The following is an 11595-nucleotide window of genomic DNA, read 5'->3' as shown; positions in this document are numbered from 1 at the left end:
AGCCAGGTGTGGTGGCAGGCACCTATAATCCCAGCTACTTAGGAGACTGGGGCATGGAGAATTGCTTGAACCCAGGAGGCAGAAGTTGCAGTGAACCAAGATGGTACCACTGCACTCCAGCGTGGGCAATAGAGTGAGACTCTGTCTCAAAGAAAAAAAAAAAGAAATTTGGTTATCTCTGTGACATATAACAATTTAACATAATAATCATAATTATTACTGATTTAAGACATACCAGAATTTTAGGAATCTCATGGAATTTTGGAACATATATTAATAATGCATTTATATAAATATAACCTGAAGAAAGTTTTTTTTTTTTTTTTTTTTTTTTTGCGGGGGCGAGTGGAGTCTCGCCTTCCCCACCAGGTTGGAGTGCAATGGTGCGATCTTGGTTCACTGCAACCTCTGCCTCCCAGGTTCAGATGATTCTCCTGCTTCACCCTCCCGAGTAGCTGGGATTACAGGTGCCCACCACCACACCTAGCTAATTTTTGTACTTTTAGCAGCGATGGGGTTTCACCACGTTGACCAGGCTGGTCTCGAACTCCTGACCTCGTGATCTGCCCGCCTTGGCCTCTTAAAGCGTTGGGATAACAGGCATGAGCCATGGCGCCCAGCCCTGTTTTGTTTTGTTTGTTTGTTTGTTTGTTTGTTTGTTTTGAGATGTAATCTCGCTCTGTCACCCAGGCTGGAGTGCGATGGCATGATCTTGGCTCACTGCAACCTCCGCCTACCTGGTTCAAGCAATTCTCCTGCCTCAGCCTCCTGAGTAGCTGGGATTACAGGCACCTCCCACCATTATTTATTTATTTTTTTTGTAATTTTTGGCTAATTTTTGTATTTTTAGTAGCAGTGGGGTTTTACCATGTTGGCCAGGCTGCTCTCAATCTCCTGATCTCAGGTAATCCACCCACCTTGGCCTCCCAAAGGGCTAGAATAACAGGCGTGAGCCACTGTGCCTGGCCAGCCTGAAGAAAGTTAAACACCATTTCATATTTGACAATGCTTCCTGTATGATTTTTACATACCAAATAAGCCTGATATGGACTTCTGGGGCTCTAATATCCCCCAAAATTAGCCTGAGGTCAAAAGTATGAATTTTGAAATTTTTATTTTAAAAAGTTTGTCAAATAACAAAGGTTTAAGACATTTGCTCAAAATAGGATCACAAGTTACTGTAAAATGATAGTGATTCATTTAGCCAAGGTGGTAATTCAGGTTTTGTGTGTGTGTGTGTGTGTGTGTGTGTGTGTGTGTTTGAGACAGAGTCTCACTCTGGTGCCCAGGCTGGGGTGCAGTGGCACAATCTCAGCTTACTGCAACCTTTGCCTCCTGGGTTCAAGCGATTCTCCCACCTCAGCCTCCTGAGTAGTTGGGATTACAGGTGCGCACCACCATGCCCAGCTAATGTCTTTGTAGTTTTGTAGAGACAGGGTTTTGTCTTGTTGGCCAGGCTGGTCTCAAACTCCTGATCTCAGGTGATCTGCCCGCCTCAGTCTCCCAAAGTGCTCAAAGATTTTAAAAAGTGAAAATCTTTACTCTTAGCCATTAGAGGACACATATATCAAAATAACTGGAATGTGTTTTTCTGGCCTTCACATTTGTGACACTGCACCATCAGCAGTTGTTTGCATTATTTCCACTTCAAAGCCAGGACCCCAGCTGCATTTTTAAGAACAGACACATCTCTGAGATTTTAAAATGTCCACGTGTGGCATTATGATATACGTTGGTTTTTGTCCATGGTCCTGGCTTATAATTCCCATAGCTCCTGTTATAGTCTTTTCTATAATATAATGTTGGGTGTTTCAGGAAACAGAATCTTTCTTTCTTTGCCCTCCTTTCACCTGCCCCTAGACAGCACTCTAATATTCCCCTACCTTTCTGATTGTGGCTCTTAAGACCCTCATTTCAGAGAGGGTCATGTCCCATACTCTGGAGGAAGGAATACTGCACAGAGAGGCCAAGAAGAATCTAAACAGATAGGCCTTGCTGGATTTAGATCGTATCCTTTTTGTCCAATCACATTTTGACATGCTTCAGTCATGGACAACTAATGAAGTCTCCATAAAAGGCCCAAAGGACAAAGTTCGGGGAACTTCCAGAGAGCCGAACATGTGGAGGCTGACAGGAAGATGCAGAAGAATTTATCCGTGTGCCGGGAGGGTGATCGACACCAACTCCATGGGGACTAAAGCTCCTGTGCTCAGGACCGTTCCAGATCTCACTCTGTGTATGTCTTCATCTGGCTGTTTATTCGTATCCTTTAAAATATCCTTCCTAATAAACCGGTAAATGTGTTTCCCTGAGTTCTGTGAGCCACTCTAGCAAATTAATCAAACCCAGATTGGAGGTTGTGGGAACCCCAACTTGAAACTGGTCAGTCAGAAGTTTCAGAGATCTGGATGTACAACTAGGGGAAAGGAGAGGACAGTTTTGTGGGACTGAGCCCTCAATCTGTGGGACCTGACACTGTATCTGGGTAGACAGTATCTCAGGATACCCAGCTGGTGTCTGCTGTTTGGTGTGTGGGGAAACCCCTCACACATTTTTGGTCACAGAAGTCTTCTATGTTGATAATTATTGTGGTGGTGTGAGAGCAGAGGGAAAATGTAGTTTGAAATCATTTTTCCTACATAGCACAGAAGGCCACAAAACTTGGCTCAACTCAAATAAAACTGAACAACAGATGAGATAAATCCCACATAAATCCTGCCTTTTGGCCTTCACAAACTTGGCAAAGGAAACTTGCTGACCCCTCCAAGTCTTTCCACGTCAAGTCCATTCGCCTAGGAAGCTCTCCCTAAGAGCTTAGAGAGCTAAGCGAAGCTTGTCCTCCTCTCAGATGTAGCTCAGATCCATCTATCCCAAGGTAAAGCCTTATAGGTCTTCCTTTCTGCTCCTGTAGTGCCCTACATATTTCTCTATTACAGCGCTTGTCATCTGTTTAATAATTATTTGATTACTTATTCTCTCCCACCTGTACTGTGAATTATTTAAGGGTAAAGATTTACTTTTGCTCATTTAATTATCTCCCATGCTGGGCAAAACAACTAATAGATACATAAATGCTTGTTAAGCAATTTACAGTCAGTATGTAAACACATGGTAAAAATCTTCAGTTAAGCAAATTCAAATGATAATGATATAACATTTAAAAGTTATTTTTAAAGCTTAAAAATTGCCGGAGACGATGGCTCATGCCTGTTATCCCAGCACTTTGGGAGGCTGAGGCGGGTGGATCACCTGAGGTCAGGAGTTCGAGACCAGCCTGGCCAACCTGGTAAAACCCCGTCTCTACTAAAAATACAAAAATTAGCTGGGCATGGTGGTGGGCGCCTATAATCCCAGCTACTTGGGAGGCTGAGGCAGGAGAATTGCTTGAACCCAGGAGGCAGAGCTTGCAGTGAGTGGAGATTGTACCACTTCACTCCAGCCTGGGTGACAGAGTGAGACTCCATCTCAAAAAAAAAATTTAAAAAAAAAAAAAGTTTAAAAATCAATCAAAGTGATATACGCACATTGTTTAAAAAGTCAGATAATACCATAAGGCTTATGATTAAAAAGTGTGATTCCCTATCCTTGCTCATCTTTAACCTCAACCCTCCTCCCCAAACATTTTAGCCATTCTGGCATTTACTCCCATTAAATAGACAATTTGCTTGTACACTTACTTTTTTTGACCTATCAATTTTAGACATTATCTTTTGAATTTCTGCTGTGAAAGATGAGGATTTAGCCCTCTTTCATCACTCTAGATCTCTATTTTTTCCTCTAATCTAGTTAAGATATTTTTTTGACTAAATCAAAATTTACTGAGTTATTATGAATGTTGTTTACTGCTAAGCTAAATGATATACCATAATTACATTTCCTCATGTATATTTTTCTTGCTGGAGATATTAATTTTTTTTATTTGCTAAATTTCCTCTCTCTGCCCCCCCCTTTTTTTGGACAGAGTCTCACTCTGTTGCCCAGAATGGAATGCAGTGGTGCAATCTTGGCCCACTGCCACCTGCACCTCCCGGGTTCAAGCAATTCTCCAGCCTCAGCCTCCCAAACAGCTGGGATTACAGGCGCCCACCACCATGCCTGGCTAATTTTTGTCTTTTTAGTAGAAATGGTGTTTTGCCATGTCAGCCAGGCTGGGCTCGAACTCCTGATCTCAGGTGATCCACTGCCTCGGCCTCCCAAAGTGCTGGGATTACAGGTGTGAGCCACCACGCTCTGCCAATTTGCTTAATTCTCTATGTCACTATTTTCTACATGATTAAATATATCAGATAATTTATCTATTCCATTTATTATCCTGAACATATAGCTCCCAAAGCCCTCTACTCTCCTAGTCCAATCTTGATGCATGCTGAACAGCTGTCATTCTAGGATTACCCTTTATCACCATTGTGATTGACTCTGTTGTGTATTTCCTTTTTATCTTTTTATTTATTTTTTCTTTTTTCTAGTTTATATCTCCATGAAAAAATGTATTTCCTCTTTTAAGAATCTCAGGTCTTCCTCTTTTCTGGGTTTACTCTCTGTTTTCCTTTTCCTTTTTTTTTTGAGACAGGGTTTTGCTATGTTGCCCAGGCTGGAGTGCAGTGGTGCAGTCATAGCTCACTGACACCTCCAACTCTTGGACTGATGGGATCCTCCTGCCTCAGCCTCCTGAATAACTGGAACTACTGGCACATGCCACCATGACCAGCTAATTTTTTTTTTGTTGTTGTATAGACAGTGTCTCCCTATGTTGCTCAGGCTGGTCTCGAACTCCTGGGTTCTAGTGATGCTCCCGCTTTGGATTCCCAAAGTGCTGTGACTACATGTGTGAGCCACTGGGCGTGGCCTGGGTTTACTCTCTCATTTTGGTGGCACACATCCTGTAGTAGCTTCCCAAAACAAAGTTATACAAAGTAATTTTTTGGAGACTTTACAAGTCTCAGTATGTCTGAATTTTCATTTCATACTTGATTGGTAGTTTTCCAGATGTAGAATTCCAAGTTGAAAAAAAGTTTTACACAGAATGTTTAAGGCATTGCTACTCTATATTCCTAGTGTTTGTTGTTAAGACATTTAATATCGTTCAAATTATCTCTCTGTCCCTTGTATGATACTATTATTTTCCCCCTAAACCTGGAGCATACTTTCTTTATCTCCTAGTGTTCTTTTTCTTTTCTTTTCTGTTTTTTTTTTTTTTTTTTTTTTTTTGAGACAGGATCTTGCTCTGTTGTCCAAGCTGGAGTGCAGTGGTGCCATCTTAACTCACTAAAGCTCCACCTCCCGGGTTCAAGCCATTCTCCTCCCTCAGCCTCCTGAGTAGCTGGGATTACAGGCTCCTGCCACCACACTGGGGTAATTTTTGTGTTTTTTTAGTAGAGATGGGGTTTCACTATGTTGGCCAGGCTGATCTTGAACTCCTGACCTCAAATGATCCTCCTCCCTCTGCCTCCCAAAGTGCTGGGATTACAGGCATGAGCCACCATGCCCAGTCGGTTTCTGTCTTTTTAAATGGGGTCTTACTATGTTGCTCAGCCTGGTCTCAAACTCCTGGCCTTGAGTGAGGCTTCTGCTTCAGCCTCCCAAAGTGCTGGAATTACAGATGTGAGCCACCATGCCCAGCTGAGTTTATACCTTTAAAACAATCATTTGTTCTCACTGGGTCCAGGTGTGGTGGCCTGGATTCAAAAGATTCTCCTGTCTCAGCCTCCCAAGTAGCAGGGATTACAGGCACCCACCACCACACCTAGCTAATTTTTGTATTTCTAGTAGAGACAGGGTTTCACCATGTTGGCCAGGCTGGTCTCGAACTCCTGACTTCGTGATCCACCTGCCTTGGCCTCCCAAAGTGCTGGGATTACAGGCATGAGCCACTGTTCCTAGGTAGTTGTTTATCTTAATGAAAAGTTAGAGGCACAAAAAATGTTTTTTTGAGATGGAGTCTAGCTCTGTTGCTCAGGCTGGAGTGCAGTGGTGCGATCTTGGCTCACTGCAAGCTCCTCCTCCTGGCTTCATGCAATTCTGCCTCAGCCTGCCGAGTAGCTGGGACTACAGGCGCCTGCCACTACACCCGGCTAATTTTTTGGTATTTTTAGTAGAGACAGGGTTTCACCATGTTAGCCAGGATGGTCTCGATCTCCTGACCTCGTGATCCACCTGCCTCGGCCTCGTAAAGTGCTGGGATTACAGGCGTGAGCCACCGCGCCTGGCCAAGAGGCACAAAAATTTACACCAGTCCCAGAATGTTCAAATTCAGTAGATTCTAGCATATCCAACTGATAATATTATATAGTAATTATTTAAAAATATGAGGCCAGGTGCAGTGCCTCATGCCTGTAATCCTAGCACTTTGGGAGGCTAAGGCAGGAGGATGGTTTGAGCTCAGGAGTTTTAGACCAGCCGGGGCAACATAGTAAGACCTTGTTGCTATAAAAAAAATACAAAAAATATGAATTACATTTAAATCAAACATAACAGTAAGTGCAATGAAAAGGGCACAAACATATGTTCCTGTGGATAAGCAATGTAAACTTTATATTTCTATTAAGGGAGCATGCAAAAATAAAACCAGTTGTTTTAACAAGGTAGAATTAGGGAGGTTTTATTTTTATTTTTCTTTCTTTCTTTTTTGAAATGGGGTCTTGCTCTGTCACCCAGGCTGGAATGCAGTGGTGCGATCATAGCTCGCCATAACTTCAAACTCCTAGGCTCAAGGGATTCTTTTGCCTCAGCCTTCTGAGTAGCTGAGACTACAGGTGCATGCCACTACACCCAGCCAATTTTTTTTTTTTTTTTTTGGTAAAGACAGGGCCTCTCTATGTTGTCCAGGCTGGGCTTGAACTCCTGTCCTGAAGCAATCCTCCCACCCTAACCCCCACCCCCACTTTTTTCTTTTTTAAAAAAATCCTTTTGTGTTGTTATAGAAATGTTTCCATAATTAAAAGATAAATAAATAAATAAATAAATAAAAAACCCTCAAGCCCAAAGCTGGCAAAAATCATAGTGATTGTGCCTACCAGGCCCCTAAGATGAAGATGAAAACTAAACCGTTAAGCCAAACATCTGTTCTGAAAGTTTCAGAACAGCCAGGTCTTTGATGTTGGGTAGACTAAACAATGAGATGTTTGACTGAAGTTTTCATTTTCATCTGAAGGGCTGACATCATCCAACTATAGCCGAGTTCATAACTGATGTCAGTTACCATAAGGTTCAATGAATTGCTAACATGGCCCCAGGCAGCTCTCCTGGCCTTCCTCATTTGGTACTCAAAAATATCGTCTTTGACTTGCTCTTAGCTTTAGGTGTTACCATAATTCTTTTATTAGTCTTCATTATCTAAAGAATAAAGGCTAAACTGCTTAACCCTTCATAATATGGCTCCATCTGACTTCACCAGCCCCATCTCTAATCATTTCCTTCCCTGACAAAGTCTATATTCTCTAGATGCTAGAGATACAGTCCCTGACCCTCAAAATACTCATAGTTTTATTGTTGTTGGCTAGCGGATACCACTGTTATCATTCATGTAGCTATTATGTGCTAGAGTGCTAGGGCTTTGTATACACTATTGAGTTGAATCTTCACTATAACCTCTTGTGGCATTGTTATTTTCATTTTACCAATGATGAAAGAGAGGCTCAGAGAAGTACAATATCTTGCTCAAAGTCATAACCAGTAAGTAACAGAGCCAAAACTAAGTCTATTGGATTCCAAAGCCTGTGCTCTTAATTACAACACCACAGAGACATGTATACTAATACATTTACTAAGGCATTTGGGTGGCTAAAGTGGACTTATGGAGAGAATGAGAACTATGAAATGACAGGAAACAGGTGGAAATAGGCAAAGGTTTAGTCCAAGAACCACTGATAGCGTGCCGGTATGTGCTGGGCCCTATGGCTAGTCCTAGGGACACAGAGAAGTCAAATATCATTTCTGCCCTGAAGGAGAAATCAGACACCTAAAATTAGGTAGAAAGCACAGGTGTTCTAGAAATGGAGCCAGCAGGAGTAATGGTGACATACATGTCCAGGACATAGCTGGGACACAGGGTCTCAGTCCAAAAGTATGGGAAAAGAGGAGAGATTCAGTGAGATCCGTTATCAAGTGACTTAGAGAGAGTGCCCCAGGAAGATCTCTGTCTCTCCACAGGAATATTTGAGAGCCGAGGAAAGAGTAGAAATTGTTATCCCATGAGAATCAAGAAAGCACTGAAGGACAAAACAGGCACAACTCCTTAAAACAACAATAACAATTCATTTATTCTGCTAGTTCCTATCCTGTGCCAGCCCTCAGGTGGGCACTAGGGATTCAGAGAAGAGTCAGACACAGTCCCTCCCTGTCGTGGTCATTGAGGTTGACGCATTCTTTCTATAAACACGTATGGAGAACTTAACTATGTGTGAGGCATTGTTCTAGGCACTGAGGATACATCAGTGAACAGAACCGAAATTGCCTTCATGAAGCTTAGATTCTGTTAGGAAGAAACAGGCAGATAATGCATGAAGAAAGAACATATATATTATATTAGATGGTGAGAAGAGCCAGAAAAAAAAAAATAAAGCAAGAAAGGAGGATAGGAAGTATCAGTGAGATAGAGAAGTCCAGGAAGACCCCTCTGAAAGTTTATATTTAAGCAAAGACCTTGTATTTTCACAAAGAGCAAAGCATTTCATGTACAGAGAAGAATGAGTGCAAAGACCCTGTGGCTGGAGTGTGCTTGGTGTAATTTGAAAACTGCAAGGAGGCTGTTTAACTGGAGCAGAGTAAATATAATAATTTTGAGGCCGGTGCAGTGGTTCATGTCAATAATCCCAGCACTTTGGGAGGCCTAGGTGGGTGGATCACCAGAGGTCAAGAGTTTGAGACTAGCCTGGCCAACATGGTAAAACCCCGTTCCTACTAAAAATACAAAAATTACCCGGGCGTGGTAGTTTGCGCCTGTAATCCTAGCTATTTGGGAGGCTGAGGCAGGAGAATCGCCTGAGCCTGGGAGACAGAGGTTGCAGTGAGCTGAGATCGTGCCATTGCACTCCAGCCTGGGTGACAGAGTGAGACTCCATCTCAAAAAAAAAAAAAAAAAAAAAGGAATTTTGACTTTTCTTCCGAAAGAAATGCGTAGCCATTGAAAGGTTTTGAACCAAGAAGTCTTATGGTCTACTTTATGATATCACATTTTCATTGTGGTTTTTGTGTTGATAATAGACTGAAGGAGGAAAAAAGTGGAAGGAAGTAGGGAGATCAGTTAGGAAGCAAGTACAATGGTCCAGGACAGAGATGATGGTGGCTGGGTTCAGGGTGATATCAGTAAAGGTAGTAAGTGGTCTGATTACAGATGACAGATACAAGCATACCTTTTTTTTTTTTTTTTGAGATGTCTTGCTCTGTTGCCCAGGCTACAGTGCAGTGGCGTGATCTTGGCTCACCACAACCTCTGCCTCCCAGGTTCAAGCAATTCTCCTGCCTCAGCCTCCTGAGTAGCTGGGATGACAGGCATGCACCACTATGCCCGGCTAATTTTTGTATTTTTAGTAGAGATGGGGTTTCACCATATTGACCAGGCTGGTCTTGAACTCCGGACCTCGTGATCTGCCTGCCTTGGCCTCCCAAAGTGCTGGGATTATAGGCATGAGTCACCATGCCCAGCCACGTACCTTGTTTTTATTGTGCTTCACCTTATTGTGCTTTGTAGATATTGTGCTTTTTTTCCCTCAAATTGAAGGTTTGTGGTAACTCTGTATCCAGAGAGTCTATTGGTGTCATTTTTCCAGCAGCACGTGCTCACTTCATGTCTTTGTGTCACATTTTAGTAATTCTCACAATATTTAAAACTTGGTCTTAGCTGGGTGTGGTGGCATGCACCTGTAGTCCCAGCTGCTCAGAGGCTGAAGCTGGGGAATTGCTTGAGTCCAGGTGTTTGAGGCTGCAGTAAGCTGTGATTATGCTGCTGCACGCCAGCCTGGGTGACACAGTGAGACTCTTGTCTCTGAAGAAAACCAAACATAGCTGAGTGCGGAGGCTCACGCCTGTAGTCCCAGCACTTTGGGAGGCCAAGGAGGACGGATTACTTGAGCTCAGGAGTTTGAAACCAGCCTGTGCAACATAGTAAGACCCCATATCAATTTATTAAAAAAAAAAAAAAGAAAACCAAACATACAAAAAATCGAATACAACTTTGTCCTTATTATTATCTGTTACAGTGATCGGTGATCAGTGATCTTTGATGCTACTATTGAAATTGTTTTGGGAGTGCTACAAGCTGTGCCCATATAAAATGGTGAATATAATCAGTAAATGTTGTATGCGTTCTGACTGCTCCACCAACCAGCATTCCCTTGTGTCTGTCTCTCCTCAGGCCTACCTATTCCCTGAGACATGACAATATTGAAATTAGGCCAATCAATAACCTTACAATGGTGTCTAAGTGTTCAAGTGAAAGGAAGAGTCGCATGTCTCTCACTTTGTTTTTATTACTTATTTTTAAATTTTTGATATTTATTTATTCATTTATTTATTTATTTTTGAGACAGAGTCTTGCTCTGTCACCCAGGCCGAAGTGCAATGGCACAATCTCGTCTCACCACAACCTCCACCTTCCGAGTTCAAGCAATTCTCGTGCCTCAGCCTTCCAAGTAGCTGGGATTACAGGCACCTGCCATCGCACATGGCTAGTTTTTTGTATTATTAGTAGAGATGGGGTTTCACCATGTTGGCCAGGTTGGTCTCAGAACTCCTGATCTCAGATGATACACCTGCCTCAGCCTCCCGAAGTGCTGGGATTACAGGCATGAACCACTGCTCCCGGCCATATTTATTTATTTGTTTTTTAGAGATGAGGTCTCACTGTGTTGCCCAGGCTGTTCTTGACCTTCTGAGCTCAACCGATCCTCCTGCTTCGGCTTCCCAAAGTGCTGGGACTACAAGCATGAGCCGCTGTGCCCAGCCTGTTTAATGTTTTGTAGAGATCGGGGAGGGGGTTCTTGCTATTTTGCCCAAGCTGGTCTTGAACTCCTTGCCTCAAGTAATCCTCTTGACTTGGTCTCCCAAAGCACTGGGATTACAGGAGTGAGCCACTGTGCCTGGCCATTTCTCACTGTAAATCGAAAGCTAGAAATTATTCTTTAGTGAGGGAAGTATGTCAAAAGCAGAGATAGGCTGAAAACTAGGCCTCTTGTGCCAGTTTCCTAAGTTGTGAATGCAAAGGAAAAGTTCTTGAAGGAAATTAAAAGTGTTGGCTGGGCGCGGTGGCTCACTCCTGTAATCCCAGCACTGTGGGAGGCCAAGGCAGATGGATCACCTGTGGTTAGGAGTTCAAGACCAGCCTGGCCAACATAGTGAAACCCCATCTCTACTAAAAATATAAAAAATTAGCTGGGTGTGGTGGCAGGCGCCTGTAATTCCAGCTACTAGGGAGGCTGAGGAAGGAGAATTGCTTGAATCTAGGAGGCGGAGGTTGCAGTGAGCTGAGATCATGCCATTGCACTCCAGCCTGGGCAACAAGAATGAAACTCCGTCTCAAATTAAAAAAAGTGTTGGTGGGCATGATGCACACGTGTAATCCCAGCTACTTGGGAGACAGGCCAGAGGATCGCTTGAGCC

This window comes from Colobus angolensis, unplaced genomic scaffold (assembly GCF_000951035.1).
Source record: "Colobus angolensis palliatus isolate OR3802 unplaced genomic scaffold, Cang.pa_1.0 Scaffold68, whole genome shotgun sequence".
In the NCBI taxonomy this organism is placed as follows: domain Eukaryota; kingdom Metazoa; phylum Chordata; class Mammalia; order Primates; family Cercopithecidae; genus Colobus; species Colobus angolensis.
Note: the sequence above shows the minus strand (reverse complement) of the source record.